General features: G+C 41.3%; 1 pseudogene; it reads right to left on the bottom strand.

The window, feature by feature from the left end:
• Positions 1-359: 359 nt before the first annotated feature.
• On the bottom strand, positions 360-15,193 carry LOC142440088 (tRNA (guanine(6)-N(2))-methyltransferase THUMP3-like; annotated as a pseudogene).
• Positions 15,194-23,951: the final 8,758 nt, after the last annotated feature.

Genomic DNA, 23,951 nt, shown 5'->3' with positions numbered 1-23,951 from the left:
CTGAAAATAAATTGTTCTAAACCCAAATCCCAGAGCCTTTTTAGTAGGCTTTTCACTAGGCATCTTTAAAATACTTTTTAAAAAACATTAATTGTTAAGCTTAAATTTTTTTTAAAAACAAGCTTTGCTTTCTTCTAAGACTATTACCAATTCTATCACATTCTATGTATAACTTTTGCTAAGCAGGGCAAAGATCTTTTAAATGAAAGAAGCTCATTGTGAATTGCATTTCTGTTATTATTACCGTGCCCCCTCCCTCCCATGTTGGTACCACTGATGCTTCCAATGTTGGGAAGCACAGGCATCATTTGTTATCTTCGCTCTTTGCATCACCAAGGCAGACTCTTCTCCGTCTTGTCCTAAAGGATGAACAGAAGCCTGATAGGTAGCATCAGAAGATAAACTTCAGCACGAAGACCCGTATGTTCACCCAGACAGTATGCACCTTCACCACATGTGTCACCTTCCAGATAAGGCCTTTGTGAAGCATTTCTTGTCTGGAGTAAGTAGTGCAGCCTGGCCTGTCCCAGGTCCACAGACTCAGCCCATCTCTCGTAGACAAGCTGGGTAAAAGTTCTGGGTTCTTTTCCTGGAGCCCATCCTTCTCCCAAATGGCATGATAGTTACAGTAATACCCACAAAACCCGTCCTTAATGCAGCTTGCAGACATCCCATCGGACAGCATCGATGGGCAGGCCCCCAGGATGGTTTACTTTTTTTGAATTTGGTTCTTGGTTAGTAGAGACTCATGTCATTTGCAGCTCTATTCACAACCAATGGATTGTTGTCACCAGTGAAATGGTGACTGTTAGACTGCTCAGTAGCCCCCTCTACTGGTATTGCCCCAGTCCCACACGTTGGATCAACTACTGTATCAGAAGGTTGAGTACAGATCATAGACAAGAGTACATCACAGAGTTGTGGGTCCAAGATGTGTATTATGTCTTCGGTGGAGATTCTTGTCCACATAACACTTGGTGATGTCAGCCTTCCACTTAACATACTCTTGGACAGCACCTCCAAAATCTCTTGCAGCCTCATTTGAGGTCAAGCGTTCTTTCTCCCCTACCATGTTGCTAGTGACTCTAAATTTTAGTGCCGGAGGGTCAGTGTCTCCCTTTGAGCTTTCTTCTGCCACATCTTCTTTGGAAGATGACAAATCATCTCCTATTAGTATTGCTATCTCCTCCTTCATAGCTGGGTTTTCATCAGAGTCTAAGATATTTGAATCCAAGGCATTCTTTTTTTAAAACCATTTCTCTCTTCTCTTTCTTCTCATTGTTCAATATTAATCTTCTCTTTACTTGAATTTGGATTTTTGTGTGTGCCTTTTTCTCATTCTTGAAACTGGGGTTAATTTTCCTTACTTTCATGGGGTTTGACCATGGGAGCTTCTCAGCCAACTCTTCAGCATCTTTGAGAGCCTCTTTGGGCAGCGCAGCCAATCACTCCAGCTAAGTGGACTGAGCGCACTCAGATCATGCAGACGGAAGCCGCTTCACTACCCTGGAAACATCAAATAGAAATTACAGTGATGGCAGTTTCTGACTTTACATCCTCTGGACTTTCCCCACACCATCACTGCATGGAAACTGTTGTTAGATTAACCTTTCTCACTGCGATATATCCGCCTCTAAATTTTTAACAGCTTCCTTCACTATTTTGTCTGAATTCCTCACCGAGGAATTAAAAATGATCTTAGTTTACCTCTTGATCCCTCTCTCTCCCATCTGCCAACAAAGTGTTTCGGGGAAAGCAAAAGGACCCTACTCAGTATTCCCTGGACTTCCCCCGCCCCATGCGACCTCTGTCTTCTTCTTTGAACTCAAGTGTTTATGTTCGGGCCATCTCCTCCAGGAATGTTCTCTCATTACCTTCCACTAGGTGAGATCTTTCCAGGCTTTGATTCCTCCAGAGATGGTTCTGTGCTTCTTCTGTGCCACATGTAGCCTGTGTCTCATTTTCATGTGCATGCTAGTGGCAATGACCTCAGGACCACGAGTTACACAACTATATCCTGCATCCCTAATCTGAGTGTCTTAGGGCAGCTGAGGATGTAAATGACTCCATTTCCTTGGCTAGCCACCATCCTGCCTTTAACGCAGCAAAGTTAGCACTCCCTGTAGTAAATGTCAAAAACCCAGAACTCATGCACCTGATGGTCATTGCTCAGCTCACTCATTATTCCATGTGTGTAAAAGTATCTCCCAGCTTCGTCTACATGGAGTAATATTTATGTATGGATTGTTGTTCTAAGAGCTGTGAGAGGTCCCAATAAAATGATATATTTAAATAAAGAGATAGATACATATATATTCAAAGTGTAACGAGAAAGTAGCTTATGATGACAAACTATAGGTAGTTATTTATAATTCTAATTTATTTTCAATAGGAGATGAATGAAAAATTTAAATGCCAACCTAAACTACATTTAAAAGATAAAATGAACAGACTTATTAGGCCATTCTTGGTGTGCCCTATGGATGAGAGTTTCTGGCTTCTAAAACATTCAGTTATCTTATTGGCTGCTTTGGAGTGGCAGCGGCTGGCATTAGTGGGGTTCTCCTCTCATGGGGATGAAAAATGAAGTCTGAAAGAATGTTCATTACCATCAGCGTATGTGTTGACCCAACTGATTTTTCATCTGCCAGAATGTGTATGCTGGCTTCTGTCTCATCTGGAGAACTCTGGAGCTGAAAGTAATTGATCAAATTAGCCCAGCAATAATCCCCCATCAGTTCTGTTACGACTGCAGCTTATTAACCTCAGCACACACTATTTATTTAAACCATGTGGATGACATCATGCAAACCACTCCCCTTTCACCAAAGCATGGTGCCGACTGTGAAAACAATTTGGTTTCAAACCACTCTGAGACAAGCTCTTTCTTCTGCTCTCTCTTATATTAAAAGATAAAGTGTAAAAGCCTGTTCTTAAACCATTTGATTTTTCCTCCAGCCATACCTCCCTCAGTGAAATGGAAACATTTTCATGGCATTTAGAATGAAGCAAACTAAAAATAGCAAAAACATTTACATCAGTCTTGGAAAAGGAGAATTGAAGACAGAAACTCTCCTTTTGATTTTCCTCTTATCTTTCATTTGCCAAGTCATACTGCATAATGATTTCCTACCGCAGCCTAGTGGATAAAGCCTAGTAAGGTCTTTATGCTAAAATCAGACACAGAACTGGTAAACGATTACCCCGGAGCTGTGCTTAGTGTCCTTTCTGGTGTCCTCTCTTCTTTCTGTGGAAGTCCTGATCAGATTTCATGAGAAAGATCCATGTATGTTCCCCCTTCACCTCCTGAGCATGCTTTGGCTCCGAGTGCTTCTGCTGTCACAGGTCCAACATCATTTCCATCCGCAGCCCTCTTCATCTGCGAAGGCCAATCCCACAGCCCTCTTCATCTGCGAAGGCCAATCCCACAGCCCTCTTCATCTGTGAAGGGCAATCCCACAGCCCTCTTCATCTGCGAAGGCCAATCCCACAGCCCTCTTCATCTGCGAAGGGCAATCCCACAGCCCTCTTCATCTGCGAAGGCCAATCCCACAGCCCTCTTCATCTGCGAAGGCCAATCCCACAGCCCTCTTCATCTGTGAAGGCCAATCCTTGAATATTGGTAGGAGACAAATGCATTGGGAATTCAGAAGGGAACCATTAGTTTACAGGTGGCACCAATTTGAGTCAACACTTCAAAATGAGAGATAAAATATACACAAGCAGTGAAATAAATACCAGATTTGTCTTTAGTGGAAAAGATTTGTAAATATTTAGTAAAAACCAAAAAACTCATTATTAATTTAATCTAGTATTTACCCAATTTATTTAACCACAAGTGTCTTTTTTCATGCAATACTTATGAATATCTTGGGGAATATATAATGGGGCACAATGGCCCAATAAACGTTATTCAGGGATAACATACTCTATTTCTCTTATATTACCCTCAGAATAGGTACAATACATTTTTAGGAATACTTAAAATGCATGTATTGTCCAGCCCATGTGGTTAGAGTGGTGGCTCCCAAATTCCAGCTCATAAACAGGAGTCTCCTGCTTGCACCCACTCGGTTGCGGAGGCTGGTCCCCCACAGGCTTGCAGTAGTATTTCTTGGGGAAGGTGCTGTATGGATTCCTGGATTCTGCTTCTAAAGTTTCTGATTCAATGGATTTGAGTTTGAGTCAGAGAATCCTTGTTAAAATTTTCCCATGTTATTCTCATGCATAATTAGTTTAGAAATGGAAAAATGTGACTAAAGTTGAACATTTCATGTCCTTTAATTAAGAGTCTGTTGCATGGTCATGAAGTATATTCTAGGTGGCCAAATCCAAAGCATGGGTCTAAAAGTAAGTCACTAAAGTTATGTTTATATGTAAGTCAAATAATGGTATGTTTTTATTTTCCAATTTAGCTCAAACCCAGGACCTTGGAGAATTTAAACATGGCCCAAGAGGAAGATGAGGAATGGCCAACTATTTGTTTAAAGTTGGTTGTTCTTTTCCCAGCATAGATTAATACTACTGTCAAATGTGTTATTGCTATCTATAATGACTGGCAAGTGTGGAAGAGTTAGTTAAAAGAAAAGTTTAAAAATATTTCTTGAATTCCACATTTTTTCAACTGGTTTTAACATTGCTGGCCATATACATGCTTCCAACACTGGGAGTTAGTCTAGAAATCTGACATAGTCCTTGGGTGATAGGGCAGATGATAATTTCTATATTGGCATTGCAACTACCATATTATAAAAGTTTCTATAAGATCATAACATTTATACTCCTTGGTAACAGAACACAGATTTTGTATAGATTTTTATAGATGTACATTTTGTAGAAGGATGCTGTCAGATATGGTTTTGCTCTCTTATAAGACTCAGTTCATTAATAGTGTTTGTTTCTTGGTTATTTTCATGTATTGATGGTAACTAGACTTCCCTGACAACTTTTCCTCTGAAAAAGAACCTGAGGAAAGATCTTACAGGATGTCAAATTTTTCAAAGGAAGTGGTACTTAAAATATTTTGAAGAATTTTAAAGATTATTTCCTGAAGGTAAAAAAAATTAAAAACCAGTAATTTTTAGAACAACTGAACATTGAGGTGTGTATATGATAAATATTAATGTTTTGAAGTCAGAATAAGTGGCAAGGTATACATAAGGTGTCACTATGATTCAAAATCACCGATAGCAACAGGATTATAATATTTTAATAAAAATATTCTCATAATTTTGACATGCATGATGAGGTTATATCATGAAAGAAAGGAGTCTTTATCAAATGATGGCAAGGAGGGTGTAGGAGGCCTGGTAGGACTTGATCAAGAGCAATGTAACCAGGAGGAATTACTGAAACCCAAATGAAGGCTGACCATGATAGTGGGACAAGAGGAAAGTGAAATGAAATAGAGGAAATAACGAGGAGGCAAAGGACATTTATGGAGGTCTAAATACAGGCATGTACATATCTATTATATATAGGATGTGGAAATAGATCTATATACATATACTCATAACTTTAGTATTAAGGTAGCAGATGGACATTGGACCTCTATGTAAGTACTCAATGCAAGAACATTTTATTCTATTAAAATGGCATTCAGTGATGCTGACCTTCCTGACACGATCGCTGAAGACAAAGCAGGTGCATAAGCAAATGTGTTCAAGAAAGCTGATGGTGCATGGCTATCAAAAGATATAGCATCTGGAGTCTTAAAGGCTTGAAGATAAACAAATGGCTATCTAACTGAGAAGCAACAAAGCCCACATGGAAGAAGCACACCAGCCTGTGTGAGTGAGCACTACGTGTTGATGGGATCAGGTATCAGGCATCAAAGAACAAAAAAATCATATCATTGTGAATAAGTGGGAGTTCAGAGTGGGGATCCAAAACCCATCTATAGGCAACTGGACATCCCCTTACAGAAGGGCCCCGGGGAGGAGATAAGCCAGTTAGGGTGCAGTATAGCAATGATGAAACATACAACTTTCTTCTAGTTCTTTAATGCTTCATCCCTGCCTCCCTGCATAACCCCCCCCCCCCACTATTATGTTCCCAATTCTACCTTACAAATCCGGTTAGACCAGAGGATATGCGCTGGTACAGATCAGAGCTGGAAACACAGGGAATCCAGGACATGTAAACCCCTCAGGACCAATAATGAGAGTAGCGAAGCCAGGAGGGTAAGGGGAAGATGGGGTAGATAGGGGGAACCGAGAACAAGGGATCTACATATAACCCCCTCCTTGGGGGATGGACAACGGAAAAGTGGGTGGAGGGAGACATTGAACAATTTAAGACATGAAAAAATAATGATAATTTATAAATTATCAAGGGTTCATGAGGGAGGGAGTGAAGAGAGAGGGGGGAAATGAGTTGATAACAAGGGCTCAAGTAGAAAATGTTTTGAGAATGATGATGGCAACAAATGTACAAATGTGCTTGACACAATGGATGGATTTATGGATTGTGATAAGAATTGTATGAGCCCTCAATAAAATGAATTTTTATAAAAGAGTCTTTAACACTGTTTCTCAGATTTTCTTAGATAATTTGGTGCTTTTATAAAATGGAATGCTATATAATGCTTAAAAGTGTTATATGGCCCAATATCAGTTGACATGAGATGAAAATAAAGATGCTCAGCATATACTGCTACGTGAAAAGGCAGAATAGCAAACAATCTGATTTCATCCGGGTAGATTCCATTTCATATGTACACTTATCAGGAAGATAACTGCTGATGTTAGAAAGATCTAGGCTGAAAGCAGAGGATATCAGAAAGATGTTTGTCTCTATTGTATTGGCTACAAAAATTGTTTGAGTGTGAGGATTATAACAAACTATGGGTAACATGGTGAAGAATGGGGCTCCGGAACACTGCACTGCGCTCATAATAACTGTGTATACAAGGGCAGTCATTTGAACAGAACGAGGGAGATCGCCTGCTTTCACAGCAGGAAATCTATGCGTCAGCTTTCATCCTTTGGCCAGACCTGTCCAGGCTGTAGGCTGAGAAAATCATCCGATCATCTGGACAGAAAAATGTGGTATCTGAATTGGAGGAAGACTCATTAACCACCTGGGATATACAGACAACACAACCTTGCTTGTGAAAGCCAAGAGAGCTTGAAGCACTAATGGAACACCAAAGACTCTAGCTTATACCCCAACATAAATAAGACAAAAATCCTCAAAGCTGGACCACTAGACCACATCATGATAAGTGGAGGAAAGACTGACGTTGTTAAGGGTTTCCTTTTACTTGGATCCACAATCAACACCCATGAAAGCAGCAGTCAAGAAATCAGATGACATATTAATTTGGGTACATTTTCTGCACAAGAGCTCTTTAAAGTGTTCAAAAATAAAGATGTCATGGTGAGAACTAAGGCACGCCTGACCCAAGCCGTGGCATTTTTAATTACCCCATATGCATCGGGAAATTGGACAATGACTCCGAAAGACAGACAATTAGCAATTATTGTTGGTAGGGGCTGTCGATTCAGCTTGGAGGCATAGCAAGTCATACTTGGATTGGAAGAAACACTGTCTGGCATTGTACCATCCTCACAATGGTTATGTGTTAGTCTGGGTAGACTAGAGAAACACATCCATGGACACACATATGTGTTTAAGAAAGAGTTTTATATACAAGAGGAATAGAACGTTGAGAAAACATCCCAGCCCAGTCCAGTCCAGATCAAGTCCATAAGTCCGATATTAGCTCATATGTCTGATACCAATCTTTAAAGTCCTCTTCAGATTCACAAAACACATGCAATGACGCTGCTGGCAGGGGTCTCTCTGTGGCCTCTCTGGCGTCAGAGGTCTGGTTGCATCCATGTGGCTTGTCTTCTGCAATGTCTCCCAGGGAGTAGCAGAGAGATAGAGAGGTGTCTTCTACCTCCAAGGAGGAAGTACCAGATTTTCCCAGAATTCTCAGAAGGCCATGCCCACACAGAAGTCTCATTGGCTATCTCCAGATTGACATCCTAGACTCCACCCCTACACTCTTAATCCTTAAATTGACACCAGATTAGGTGACTACCACATTATGTTTAAACCCATTGTTTCTGCTACCCTTTGATGTCTTACTCTATTTCTCTTATCTTGTACTTTACTAAGCAGAATGTTCTTTTCCAGTGATTCTTCTCTCCTGATAAAATAGCCGAAGTATGCAAAACAAAGTCTTACAGCACCCCCATTTCTGACTGTATGTCTTCCAAAATAGATTTATTTGCTCTTCTGGCAGTCCATACTAGTTTAAATATTCCTTGTCAGCAGTATAATTCAAATGCATCAGTTTTTCTGTGGTCTTCCTTATTCATTGTCCAATTTTCACACAGATATGAGGGAATTGAAACTACCATGGCTTGGACCAGGCACCGTGTTGTCATAATTAATGTCCTCTGTTTCACTCCTCTGGGTTCTAATATCCATTGCAACAGCTACACAGAACTCACAGACACCGATCATGATTAAAGCATTTATTACGGAAGTTAAGTTATAATGCCCGTGTGAAATGCTCAGGACCATTGTCTATCGGGTCTTGTTACAAAGTTCTTTGAGGTCTGTTAACCAATGCCCAAAGGGGCATATCACTCCACTGGAAGCCTCCACCAGAAGGCATTCAGCTCAACCCCTGTGGGTAAGAAAACTCAGCTCCTTGAATTAAGTGCCCAGAGGTACCTCCATCCTGAAAAATTTAGCCTGAAGCCATTTAAGTCAAGCTCCATGAGTCCTCAGGCTCAGCATCCCCCTTGGAGTGCGGCAGGCACCTTCATTCACAAACACTCAGCTTTACTTCTTCCATGGGCTGGGAAGTCCCCCACTCTGCTTCATGCGCTGGCTCCTTGTTTGACTGCTGCTCCTCTGACTTTAGAGCTGTCTTCTGGACCCAGGAGATTCACTGCACAGGCATCTTGGGTCCAAAGGATGAGCTGCACTCCTGGACCTTGCTGGTAATGAAATTCCTTCTCTTGCTTCTCAGAAGGTTCATTTTATATGCAGCAGGATGGCATTCCAGGGAATCTTGTTCACAATTACTCATGGGGGCGAATCCTATCAGTGTCTTCCCCACCTTGTTATCAGACCCACACAGAAAAAGGTTGCTTGGTGGGAGTTAGATACAGGCTAGAAGAACCACAGTAAAGAATCCATTGCTCTTGTGGGCACATTTTAATCCTCCACATGATATTTTTCCCTAACATTTTAGAGGAATGGGCAGCAAATTAGACTAATGCCAGATGCCATTTGATTTCTTGACCGTTGCTTCTATGAGTATTGATTATGGATTTAAGAAGATAAAATCCCGGACATCTTCAACCTTTTCGCCATTTATTATTATTTTATTTATTTTTTAAAAAAATTATTGGGGCTCATACAATTCTTATCACAGTTCATACATATACATACATCAATTGTATAAAGCACATCTGTACAGTCTTTGCCCTAATCATTTTTTTCTCCTCTTTTCTTTTTTTACATTTTATTAGGGACTCATACAACTCTTATCACAATCTATACATATACATACATCAATTGTATAAAGCACATCCATACATTCCCTGCCCCAATCATTCTCAAGGCATTTGCTCTCCACTTAAGCCCCTTGCATCAGGTCCTCTTTTTTTCCCCCCTCCCTCTTCTTTCCCCCCTCATTTTTCGCCATTTATTATGATGTTACTTATTGGTCCAGTTGTGCCGATTCTGGACTTTTTAACATTGAATTGTAATCTTGTGGGGGGAGGTCAGATGCTCAAAGGCATCTTCCCTGAAGGCAGTCCCTGCCAGACTGCTCTCTCCCCACACCACAGGGATGGGCCTGCTCCCTGCTGCTAGAGACAATGGATTAATGGTCTCTCAGTTGAGCCAGGGAAGAGGCCAAACTGATCTGTGGTATCTAAGGTTAGGTTGCCATTCTGTACCTAGGATCCACCCATCTTGTCACATGTATACCCCCAATCCCTCCTCTTCCTATTGTGTATATTTCCCTAGACCACCCCCTCATTACTGATTTACCTATAGCACAACCCCTTCCTGTGACGTAGGTCCTCACCTGTAATTAGGGGGCTTGCATGCCCCCAGAGAACATAAAAAGCCTGGGCTAGCATTACATAGCTCTCTCTCCCTCCACGCGGACCACCAAGCGGAGCTGAGGTGAGCATGCTCCCATGAATTGTGTCTGACTCCATTTATTTCAATACTTCTATCTCTCATGCTCTCTATAACTTTACTATGATCTTTACTTATTATCGCTGTACAATTGCGCCTACTGGACCCATAATGATGTGTTAGGGGCTGGCTTCCCCTGACACATCCTGAAGGCTTTAGTCCTTGGTCTTCATCAACAAGTGATTCAAGTTCTTGCTCTCAACAAGCAAGGTTGGGTCATCGTTGTGTCACAGATGGTTAATGAGCCTTCCTCCAGCCCTGGTGTTTCACTCTTCTTCATGTCGCCCAGCTTCTCTGATTATTTGCTCGTGCTACAGATTGAACAAATACGGGGGAGAATATAACCCTGATGCACATTTCTCCTAATTTAAAACCTTGTCCCGTTCAAATGACTGCTCCTGGGTCCTGCTACAGATTCCCTTTGAGCACAATGAAGTGTTCTGGAATTCCGCTTCTTTGCAAAATTACAAATAATGTAGTAGTTTGTAATGACCCATAGATGAATACCTTTGCATAGTCAACATAACACAAATAAACATCTTTCTGGTATTTTCTGCTAGGAGGCAAGACCCATCTGACATCAACAATGATTTCACTCGTGCCACATCTTCTGAATCCCACTGGAATTCTGGCAGCTCTCTGTTGCAACCATTGTTGACTTACTGTCAGCAGACTTTTACTTGGAGGGGCTATTAGTGATTTGTTTAATAATGGCCTCATTATGTTGGATCACCTTTCTTTGGAATGGGCACGAATATGTATCTCTTCCAGTTGGTTTGCCAGTTAGCTCACTTCCATATTTCTTGGTAAACATGAGTGAGTGCTTCCAGGGCTTCATCAGCTTGTTGAAACATTCAGTTGATAGCCCATCAATTCCTGTAGCCTTGTTTTTCACTCGTGCCTTGGGTTCATGTTACACTTCTTCTTTCACTGTCACTGGTTTGTGATCATATTCTACCTCTTGAAATGGTTCAATGTTGACCAGTTCTTTTTAGTACAGGGACTCCGTGGATCCCTTCTGTCATCTTTTAAGTTCCTTACATCCTTCAATATTTTCCCCATAGAATCCTTGCAACACATGGCTAAAAAAGAATTAATGTATTCACAATATGATGTTGGCACAGAATATTTAATATGCCATGTGCTTCCAGGAGAGCAGACAAATCTGTCTTGGAATTAGTACAGTCAGAATGCTTCTGAATGATTTAATAATTTATTTGATAAGAGTGATTATCTAATGTAGCTCTTCTAGGCATAGTTTGTTTGTTTCTTTAATTCTTATCAAAAGGCCTTTTTTTCAAGGGCCTGGGTAAGAAGGTGAGGGGCTACACTGATTATGTTATATGATTCAGCTGAATGATTGTTAACAGGGTTAATTGTGATTGCCGTTTTGCTAGGTGCAAAATGGGACATCTCAGAAGCAGGAAGGTAAGAGTCTATTACCCGCAAGAGAGAAGTGCCAGGAGTGGAGCATGTCCTTTAGACCCCATGAGACCTACACATTGAATCTCGAGCTAAGGGTAATTTGACACCAGAGGGGTCCTGAGGCACAGCTTAACAGCAGAACCAGGGGCTAGCCCACGCCATGGAGAGCAGTGGGTGTTCCAGCCCTCAATTTACACAGCAAGCAAAGCTGAGTGCTGTTGGACAGGAAGCTTGTTTGTGGAGTTCAGTGCCTCTGAGAAATTAATTGGAGGAGCTAGATTTGCTGGCCAGTGAGTTGTGAGTGCCTTAGACTTGAAACTTACAGTGAGTGAATGCCCTTTGGACATTTATTTTCAGCCCTAAAAATGCTTTGTAACAATGCCCAAACAGGTCAAAGGCCAGGTCAAGAGGCTAAGGACCGGAAGACTGCCCTGACCTAATAACGGTGGCAGGAGCATCGCTCACTGGAATGGTCACTATGTCCATTAAGCAGAGTGCCCTAGGAGAGTGTTGATATCCGAGAAGGGTCAAAGGGGATGAAGGATGGACGCATGTCTGACCTCTGCTTTGTCATCTCTGCAACTGACCTCAGAAGCTGGAGGAGTCAGCTGTGACTCCAACTCCATCTTCTCAGCTTCTTACAAGGGAGGATGGTGAGACTTCATCTCACATACTTTGGACTTGCTATCAAGAAAGCTCACTCTCTGCAGGACATCCTGCGTGGTAAAGTAGAGGGCTGTTGAAAAAGAGAAATACATTCAATGAGATGGACAGACACAGTGGCTGTAGCAATGGGCTCAAGTGTAGGGATGACTGTGAGGATGGCGCAGGACCAAGTAATATTTCTTTTTACTGTTCATGAAGTCACTGAGTTGGAATTACTCTATGGCACTTAACAACAATATATAACTAAAAATGAAACAAAAAGACAGCCAGGCCTTCATCTCCACAGGGTCTGAATCTGTGAATTCAATCAATTACAGATTGAAAATATTCAGAAAAAGAATTCAGATAGAGTAAATATGGTGAAAGCATTTAAGTCTCATGCACACTTTTCCTGATTTTAAACTTCTCTTTTTTCTGTTCAAACAACTGCCTCTTGGTCCGGGTACAAGTTTCTCCAGAGCAAAATTAAGTGTTCTGGAATTTCCAATCTTCACAATGTTTTCCATAGTCCTTTTCTGGTATTCTCTGCTTTCAACTAAGCTCCACTTGGTCTTAGCAATGCCAACACTTGTTCCATATCCTCTTCTGACACCACCTTGAATTTCTAGCAACTTCCTGTTGATGTATTACAGCAAATGTTACTGATGTATCTTCAGTAGAATTTTAGTTGCATGAAATCATAGTGAAATTGTTCAGTATCATTTTTAGGTCATCTTTCTTTGGGATGAGAACAAATGTTGATCTTTTAAGGTAGCTATCTTCCACAATTTATTGGCACACTTTGTTGAGACATTGGAATTAGTATTCTGCAAATTCCTGGACCCTTGTTTTTTGTTAATGCCTTTAGTTTGGATTTTTTTCTTGGTCAGATGGTAATTCTTGGAATTGTTGACTATAGATCAATTATTTTGGGTACTTTTAAATTAAAAAGAGAAAAATTGGGGGTGAAAGCGATAAAATATTTCCCAACCTAGAGGACAGCATAAATGAATGCAATAGAGCGTCAAATAACTTCATACTATTTATGCTTCAATCTAGCAGCCTAAAGTCAGCATTTTAAGGATACATGCTATCTTTCTGTTACAGATAAAGATATAAAAAGTCTTCATTGTAGCAAGCTCTCCATTAGAAAGAGTTAGTGATGAAGAATTGGCAGTATAATCTAGTACAGGTAGTCCCCGGGTTGCTAAGGAGTGTCTTTAAGTCAAATTTGAAGATAAGTAAGAACAGGTGTATTTGGTGCCTTTTTAGGTTTTAATGCAAGAAAAGGCTTAAAGCTTTTCAATGATAGGACAAGCTGCAAGGGCAGCAAGTTCAGGTGATCATAATGAAGAATTTGGTGAGTAGGGTTGGATTCAATAGTTTCAAAGCTAGGGAACTTTACATAACAAAGGGGCAAGTGAAAATTATCTTCAAATGTCCATAACTAGTGATTTACTGTCTATTTCATCTCGATTTTATTGTAAAAATTTGGTCGTGCTGCGTAGATAAAATGAGTGTGTTGCTATCACAATAGACAGCATGGAATGGCTATATCTGACTTCTAGCTTCCCTTTTTCCAGGAGGTAGGGGTCAGATGTACCTTCACTTTCCATCCTTGTTTAGACTATTCTGACACCCACAATTCCTCCCACCACTCTACTTCTCTGCTGAGTTGGGTCACACAGGACTGAGACAATATTCACGATGAAGAAAGTTTGTTAGGGGAGTTAGACCAAAGAAGAATCAATGCATTTGAATTATGGTGCTGGTGAAGAATATTGAAAGGACCATGGACCACAAGAAGAAGAAGAAGCAAATCTATCTTGAAGATGTATGGCCAGAATGCTCTTGAGAGACAAGGATGGCAAGACTTCATCTCGTGTACTTGGACATGCTATCAGAAAGGACAATAACTGGAGAGGGACTCATGATTGTTAAAGTGGAGGTGCAGCGAAAAAGAGGAAGACTTCCACAGGATGAATTCACCCAGTGACTGCAACAAAGGGTTGAAGAATGATAAAAACTGTGAAGATGACAGAGGATCAGGCAACATTTTACTCTGTTGTACATATCGCAACTATGAGTGGGAACTGACTCGGTGGCACCTAATACCAACAGTAACAACATCAAGGGAGGTCACAGGTCATCACAAGTCCGGATCAGTAAACTTTAAGGAGACAGGCACTGGTGCTAAGCAACACCTCTCCTCGACTAGCAGCTGAGTGATTCTCTGGTCTTTGGTTTTTCAGCTCCATGTGTGGTCCCCTGGATTCTGCCCTGTGGACAACCTGTCCCTCTCCCTCACAGTCAGATCATCTCAACACTGCTTCTGTGTTCTGGCTCATGGTTTTCTTGCCTCAGCTTCTGATCGTGGACTGGCTTCTTTACTCTGTCACATAATATCCATGCCAATGTCTCTGATATCTCTGATCCCCACTTCTGCCACCTCAGACAGCGATCTTGAGACTGCTCCACTTACAATGATCCTGGCATTACTCTCTCTCCTAACTCTAAGCCAGGGGAGTGGTAAAGGGACCCTTCCTCTCTGTTAGTGTTATACATGCCCTGCTGACATAGGTCCACCCAATCATTTTGTGGAAGTTATGGAGACAAGAATAGAAGAGTCATTTTAGAAATTTCACTCCCCTCTGGGCATTTACTATGTTACAAGGTCCTAGAGCACAAGTCTGATAGACATGCCACCCTCTGCTCATCCCGTGCATAAATGAAAGCAAGGTCCTTTATCCTGCTCAGTTAGGGGGCTATGGTGGTTAATGTTAGGCTACAGGTGTGGAGGCAGGGGCGGAGTCTAACCTGTCAATCAGGTGGTAGCCTGGTGATGCCTCTGTGGGGGTGTGCACTTCTCAACAACAGTAGGGGAGTTAACTGGCCCCTCACCTTCTTCCATGCTGGATTCCTTGTCTGCCTCCAGGGGTGGCTCCATGTGGACTGCTGACCCAGGGAGCTATCGATGCCCTGCCATATTCTCATTGACCTTGGGTCCACAAGACTCTGCACCCATTGGCCTGTGAGTTCCATGCTTCTTGCTTCCCCTTCCTGTGTCAGCAGTCTGCAGCTCTGAGTCTGGAGACGGCTCTAGCTAACATTGAACCCATGGACTTGAGTTGGACGGGGCTGGGATGCCTTCTTGGTATAAATTTGTTTCTGACACGAAGTTCTTTGTGAAACATATAGGAGTGTCATTCCTTGTCTGCTTTCTCTCTAGGCACCCCAGGCTAACAGCGATCTCACAGATTCCTGGTGAGTGAGGAGTAGAAGGATATAAAGATAGCCTGAGCTCAAGCGTCTAAAGTCACATACAAAGTTTTATAGGAAATTCACATTGTCAAGGTTCATGATTAGCAAATAATGTTGGAAACAATTCTCCTATCAGCCTGATGGCTTTTCTGCTTTATAAATTCTGTCATTTTTAAGTCGGATAAATTCTCCCCATCCCTCCATTCTCATGATAGTTTACCTCTGTTTTATGTGATTAGTTCTGGGAAAACCTTAAGGAAGTATATTTATCTCACTTGAAAAATTTTATTGGATGAATCAATAATTTAAGACCGTTAACTGTTCCCATACACAGAACTGGCAAGTTTCAAGAGTCCCGTGACACTCAATATTTATTGAGCAAATGATAGATGGATTTCTAGCAGAGCTACGCTAGGAGTGCCGAGGGAGGAGAGCAGTGGTAATAGCTGCCTCTATCACATTTCCTCCAGTTGTCTCAGCTTCTCTATTTTCTAGAAAAGTTTCAGTCTTTCATGGCATCCATTTTGATTCCCATTTTATTAACTATCATATGTCTTTTCTTCCCTTTATTTTATCGTACAGAACTTTCACATCTCTAGAATTTAACTAGAGGGAAAAAAAAGTTTTCCCAGTAACATTTGCTGTTATTGTTCACTGTTGATTCAACTTACAGGAAAAAAACAAAAACAAACCAAGCAAGCAAACATCCCCCTGAAATTTAATACAATTAATGAAATGTGAAAGTGCTTATCTAAGTGCTTATCTCCTTCAAAGTACTCCCCATTACACTTAATACATTTGTCAAATCTGTAATTCTTGAGAACATTTTTCAAACTCATCTGTTTGGATGGCTGACAGTACCTCCCTTGTGTTTTTATTCACCTTTTCTAGGTCATCAAATCATCACTGTCCTTTCATGTCCTCTGCATTTGCAGAAATAAAAATAAGTCACGTGGAGTGAGGTCAGGTGAGTCAGGTACATGGGGCAAGAGAGGCATGCTGGGTTTTTTGGCCAACAATTGGCCACTGAGATGGGTGCATGAGCAGGTGCATTACCAGGGTGGCAGAACCAGTCTCCCATTTGCAATAAATCAGACCTTTTTTGGGTCATGCTCTGTTATGCTATCTTTTCAGAATCTCTAAATCAACAGTTCTCTAAATCTGTGGGTCGCGACCCCTTTGGGGTCAAATGACCCTTTTACAGTGGTCACCAAACATTACATTATGATTTATAACAGTAGCAAAATTACAGTTATGAAGTAGCAAATAAAATAATTTTATGGTTGGGGTCACCACAACATGAGGAACTGTATTAAAGGGTCATGGCATTGGGAAGGCTGAGAACCACTGCTCTAAAGAGAAAGTTTGATTAACAGTCTGACCTAGTGGACCAAACTCCAAATTCACTACAAGTCGACCTATTCATCTGTTCAGGAGATTGACAGATGTCCAGAACAAGGTTTGTCAGCAATTGACATTTCACCGTTTGAACTGAGAAAAACACTCATACATTTGAGTTTTTCCCATAGCACTGTCCTTGCAAGCTGAGTTCAACATCATGAGTTTCTGCAGCACTTTTTCCCATGCAGGACCCAAAATCTCACAGCTGCACACTCTTCTCTTAAATCGGCCATCACACAAAAAAAATGAAGTTTGAATGAAACTTCTTTTACTAAAAAAATTATTGTGACCAGAGAGAACTTTCCCAGGTGATGCCACTGTGTGCACTAACTCAGAGCAAGTTACTTGATGCTTTCCTAGTGAGAAAAATGTGTATGATGAAAGCTGTGTTCAGCCCAGTGTGATTTTCATCCTCTTTGGGTGCCCCTCATAGGTTGAATAAATGTGTTCAGAATTTTGTAATTGAAATCTGATGATTTTTACAACACTGTCATCATCATTTAAAGTTAGAATGAGGATGTTTCCTCTCATGTTATTTGTGTACTATAAGACTTTATGTGCATGTGTTACAAGGGAGATCATTCTTTTATTATACTTTTAAAATTTGTTTATAATTTAGTAAACACATATTGTTACCCTTCAGGTATTTGTGATAGAGAGTGCGTATGTGTAAACTAAACAGAGAGATTAAACAATTTGATAATTTGTATGTATTTACATATCCATGCATACACTGCCGGAGAACTCTTACTGACCTCACAGAATGTAGGAACTGAATTCTTACGTGGTCAGTAGCCACCCTTATCAGACAGAGTAGAACTGCCCCTTTGCTGTGCATCTTTGCCAGAGTAGAAGGTCTCAACTTTCTCCGGCCTGCTGACTGTGTGATTAGTCGCCTGACTAGTAACTACTACACCACCAGGGCTTACTCTAAGTCAGCACCAGCTCGATGGCAGTGAGTTTGGTTTGGGGATATAGTTAAGGAATGGTACTGGCTGAACAATGGTTAAGCACTCCGCTGAGAGGCTTACCATTTGAACCACCAGCCATTTGGGGAGAAAAAGACTTTGACTATTGCTCCTATAAAAATGAATCCCCCGGTCCCTCCTGCCCACGCATTCTGAGTCACAGAGATCCTATATAGGATTGCTGAGACTAGACAACTTCACAGGAGCAGACAGTCTCCTGTGGAGCGACTGGTGTGTTTGAATGTCCAGTTTTGCCAGTGCTTAGCCCACAAAGCCATGAGTATCACCGCGGAGTCCATGCCAGCTCATAGGGCCGGACCTTACATGGGGTTCAGAGACTACGAATGTGATGGAACGGGCAGCTTCCTCTCTTTCTAGTGGAGCGACTGCTGCGTTTGAGCGGGCAGTCTTGCAGTTAGCAGCCAGTCCACGATTAACCAGTCAGGCCAAGACAGTTGAGAAAGCCTTCTGGGGCAGGGCTGCTCGAGTCCACAGGGTTGCTGTGAGATCGAACGGACTCAAAGGCATTCTTCATCAACAGTAAAGTGATGCAAAAAGAAGTTTGTCCCGAGCCAACTACTGCCAATAGTGCTCACATTTGCACTGCTTCTGAGTGCCATGCATCTGACCTTGTTTTGGTATCTGAGAGGTAGTGGGAAGGACAATAATTCAGAAATGAGCTGGTAGAAGGGGCTTTGGTGACTGCTTGCCAGATAGCACTTTACATGTGCATGCTTGCAAAGCAAATAGGGATCTTGTTGCATAGCTAAGCTTCATGTGTCCGGTCAAATTTCCTCTGAAGAAATTATGAAGTGAGATGCCACCCACAGTTCAAGTTCATTAAAGTTTACCCTTGGCTTTTAATGAAAATGTAAAACCCATGGACCCAATTCTCCTGTCTTGGCTTTATATGTGTAAAGGGGTGAATTGAACAGAGATAATTAAGTACAGACTAGGAACTTTTGTGATTAAAAAAAAAGATGACCTGGGAATTACTCAGTTACGCTTTGTTGCTTAAAGTTCTCTTTGCTTTTATCTTACAAACATAGCTGCTTTTTAAAATTTTTAATCATTTTTGGAGGACTCTTACAACATTCCATACATCAATTGTATCAAGCATTTGTACATATATTGCCATCCTCATTTCCAAAACATTTTCTACTTGAATCCCTAGTATAAGCTCCTCTTTTCCCCTTCCTCTCCCATCACATCATTCTCCCACCCTCATGAATCCTTGATCAATTATATATTGTTCTTATTATTTCATGTCTTACACTGTCATCTCCCTTCACCCACATTTCTGTTATTCGTCCCTTTCGGGAGGAGGCTGGGGAGGGGGCTATATATCCAACCTTGCGATGGGTTCCCTCCTTCTCCCCTTTCCCCCTCTCCAACCATCCCCCTACCTTCATGATATCACTACTCCCACTACTGTTCCTGAGGGGTTATCTGTCCTGAATTCCATTTGTCAAGAGCTCTTATCTATACCAATGTGTGTTCTCTGGTCTAGCCACATTTTTAAGGTAGATCTGGGTTATGGTAGTGGGGAGGCGGGTCAAGGATGAAGTATTCAGGAACTGGAGGAATGATGTGTGTTCTGTCTGTGCTGTACATACCTCGGTTGAATCATCCCTTCCTTATAGCCCTTCTGTGGGTTTTAAGGGGATGTCTTTAAGGGAATATCCAATTGTCTACAGATGGGCTTTGGGTCTCCACTCCAGCCTCCCTCATGCGCATCGATATATTGCTTGCTTTGGCTTGTTTGATAACTGATACCTGATCCCATCAACACCTCATGATCACACAGGCTGGTGTGCTTTTTCCATGTGGGCTTTGTTGCTTCTCTGCTACCGTAGTTTGTTTTAGTAAACTTGACTACTTTGCAAAATTGACTGATCCCCATAGCATCACCCTGTGAGGTAAGATCCTAAGCATTCAATCAAACCCAAGACTAAGAGATAGGAGCAATAGTATATATATATAATTGAGTCATTACTTTAGGATGAGTTATATAAACTCTTTAAAAGACAGAGAGTTTTCATGCTCCCATTTCTGATTCAGTTGGGAGTCATGTTTTGGTTTCCACACAGACTTTCAGAGACTGCAAGCTTATTTTTATTGTTGGTGTAAGGATATAATATTTGGAAATTTATTTATAGTTAATGAAAATGATTGTGCATGAGTGGGCCTCTCATATACCACTAGGATATCCCTAAATTTTCAATTGCAAGTTGAAAACTGTTTCTTGTGTTTCATGTATCTTAATTTTTGGTAAATTCTACAGAGGTTTTGTTATTTGTTTTGTTTTGGAAATAATTTTAGCATTCTACGACATAATTCATTTTAGGGTATAAGCAAGATAGCAGCAATTGGTAAATATTTTTATAGTTACTATGTGAACTATCTTTTGTTAACTTTATAAAACACAAATTTTCTGGATGCCCTTTTAGTAGCGATTAGAATGATGGGACTCTATTGTACTTTATCCCCTACAGCAATGTTCCAAAATTTAAAAATAAAGTGTGGTCTGTCTGACAATAGGATCTGAATGCAAGGAATGTAAAGAAGGGGGTGATTCTGTATCAATAATGCTATGGTTGGTGTGAGTAGTGACGTTAGGGTTTTAATAACACCTGGTCAAACTATAGGGGCCCTCGAATGCTCAGGGGTTATGCCTTGCACTGCGATCACAGTTCAAAACTACCAGCTTCTCTGAGGGAGAAAGATGGGGCTTTCCCCTCCTGCAAGCAGAGTTTGGGAAACGTAAACTCGCAGGGGGAGGTCTACCTGTATTGCAGGGTCGCGATGCGTTGGCTTCGACTCAAGGGCAGTGAGGTTAATTTTTATTTTTTTACTTAAACTATGTACTGTGCACTTGGTTATTATTATGTTTAAAAAGGATCTTAGGGGGTCTTCGGAGAATTTAGTTACCTAATGCTTAATGTTTCTATCATATATTTGGCCTCAAGCATAAGAACAATTGTGAGGATGACACAGGACTGGGAAGTGTGGCGTTCGATTGTTCATGGGGCGGGGCTATGAGTTGAAACCAACTCGACGGCACCTAACAACAGAAGCAGCACATACTTGGTATCCTAGAGCAGAAGCCCAAGAAAGGTCACTCCTGTACATTTTATGACATGTGAATTCTGTGCCCATAAATCTGTTGGGCATGCGGATTTTCATGTCTTTTAGCAGTCACTCTCACTTTTCTCCGCCCCGGTTCCTGAAAATAATAATAATATGTTCTACCTTGATGAAGTTGCCTATTACAGAGATTTCGGATACGGAATTCTAAAGTGTATGCGCTGTGGAATCTGGCTGCCTTCATTTTGCATAATATTTTCAAGTTTTTTCATTCCTTCTAGTGGCTTCAGAATATTCTATTGTATGAATACTGCCAATTCATTAGTTGGTAGAATTTGGGTGGTTTCTAATTTTTTTTTTGCCATTATAAACCATGCTGTTATGAACATTCATATACAAGTTGTTGTGTGGACGCGTGTTTTCAAATCTCTTGAGTTTATTTTCTGGGGAGAAATTCTTCTTTGTGTGGTACTCTGTGTTTTACTTTCCTGAGTTTTGAGAAATTGTCAAAGCACTCGCCAAAGTGGCTGTACTCTTTTACACTACATACAGCTGTGTATGAGAGTTCTAGTTTCTCCACAGGCTTACCAATGCTTGTTATTTATTTATTTTAACTTTAGGTTAAATTTTTTTAATTTTGGTGTACGTGAGGCAGCTATAGTGTAGGTGATTGCATATTGGTTTGTTAACTGCAAGGTCAGCAGAGGGAATTTACCAGCTGCTCCACAGGAGAAAGATAGAACTTTCTACCCCTATAAACAGTTACACTCCCAGAAACCCCCAAGGATAGTTCTCCCCTGTCCAAAGGGTCATTATGAGTTGGAACTGACTTGATGGCAGTGAGAGCCTGTGTGAAGTGGTATGGTATATATTATATATATAATTAACATAAAGTGCTTAGAACATTGTCTTTCTGCCATTGCCATTGGGTTCGTTCCAACCTATAGTGAGTGAACTTATGCACAAAAGAATGAAATGCTGCCTGGTCCTGTGACATCTCACAATTATTCCTATGCTTGAGCCCATTTTTTTGCAGCCAGTAACTAAAAAGATGTGTCCTAAATAAGTAAAGAAGATGGTACAGAAAAACTGAAATTTGGGACACTCTCACATAACTTATAATAGAGCTCTCTATTAGCAGGAATGACTTCTTCCTATAGGACATTGTGTGAGATTGAGCAGACTAGAGAAACACGTTCACTGAGACAATCATGTTTGTATAAGAGAGAGCTTTATATCAAAGAGCAATTGTATATTGAGAAAGCATCCCAGCCAGGTCCATAAATCTGATAGTAGTCTATAAATTGTTTCTCAGACTCACACAGCACATGCAATGATGCCAAATGCAGGAAGATCACAGGCTGGTGGGTGAAAAGTCTTGTGGATCCAATGGCAGTGGATGCACAGCACTGGTGTGGGTATCCACACCAGTTTTTCTGAGTGTGTCTCCTCAAGAGGAACATGAAGTCAAGAGCAAGAGGAGAGTGAGAGCGAGAGCAAGCAATTGAGAGTGAACGAGAGAGAGAGAGAGAGAGAGAGAGAGAGAGAGAGAGAGAGAGAGAGAGAGAGAGAGAGAGAGATGCCTCCATGTAGAAAGACAGGAAGTTCCCAGAACCCCAATGGGAAGGCCATGACCACAAGGAGGCATCACCAGGCTGTGATCTGACTGGCAGGCTACCCTTCACTCCGTGACAGTGACATTGACATCAAATTATATAATGACCACAAAGGTATTCAACCACTGGTTGAGTGGCTTGAATCCTTCCATTCACCCTGGGCTTGTATGATGGATGTTATAGAAATGGAGAACTTTCTTGAGATATGAGTGGCCTGGCAGAACAGGCACAGGAAACCTTGGCTTGTATTGCACCACAAATAAAGTTCAAGTTGACTGCCAGTATGAAACCCGTGAGTCAATTTTAGGACACAGTAGAACTTGTCTCCACAGGGATTCCTAGGCTGTACGTCTTGCAGAAGCAGACTGCCTTGCCTTTTCTCCCTGAGAGCAGTTGGTGGATTCAAACCTCCCACCTTTCAGTTAGGGGTCCAACATTTAATCCATTGTGTTTCCTCCCAGAGATCAAGTACCAGTATTACTCCCCCTCCCCAAACTCTGCTGCCCTCAAGTTGATTCTGACTTATAATGAACCTGTAAAGGCGTTTTGAGGCTGTACATCTTTATGGGAACACATAGCCATGCTTTCCTGTGGAGTAGCAGGTGGATTTTCAGTGCCAGTCGTTCGCTTATAGTCCAGCCTTTACCACGCCATCAAGTCTCCTTCTGGAAAACCAGGCAGCCATGAATTCTGTGCTGCATTTTAGGATCAGTTCAGCGGTAGAATTGGCCATTATCTGGAAGACTCCTTCCCTTGGCCAGCACTAGCCTCCACTACACAGGCTGGTGCTTGCGGGAAAATGCACACCATCCATCTCTTTGTTCCTGGTCTTGGATTTTACTCCCCTGTCTCTGGAAATAAACATTTCTAGTTAGTTTGTCGGGCTTCAATTTCAACTTCCTTTGGCCTTGAGAGAAAAGCAAGTGCTTAATGACAAAAATGATGCTATTTTGCGGTGTTTAATAATGAGCTTTGGCTGGATATTGTCGCCAGGAAAGATAATGGTCGCAGTCAACCACCCACTTGACCTTTCCGGAAGTGAAACATTATACACAACTCCCTGCCTTTCCGCAGCTCCTTCTTTCACACTGGGTGTCAGAATGTAAACGCTCAGAATTGAATGGCCAAACCAAAGTGATCCGTCTACGTTAGATCAAACATAAAGAGCTTACTTGACTGGGCCAAGAAAGTTAATGAAGAAAAATATTTCACTGAAATGAAAAAAAGAAGAAAACCACTTTGATTTCCATTTATAGAATTATGAGCAGGGTAACGTTCTCTGCGCTGCAGTGCCACTGTTTTATGCATTCTTACAGTTAATAACTTATTCTAGGTATTAAATCTGTCACATTCCTATTACGTGGGCCAGCAA

The sequence above is a fragment of the Tenrec ecaudatus genome, chromosome 2 (genome assembly GCF_050624435.1).
Source record: "Tenrec ecaudatus isolate mTenEca1 chromosome 2, mTenEca1.hap1, whole genome shotgun sequence".
In the NCBI taxonomy this organism is placed as follows: Eukaryota; Metazoa; Chordata; class Mammalia; order Afrosoricida; family Tenrecidae; genus Tenrec; species Tenrec ecaudatus.
The sequence above is the reverse complement of the archived record's forward strand: the minus strand, read 5'-3'. Positions and strand labels throughout refer to the sequence as shown.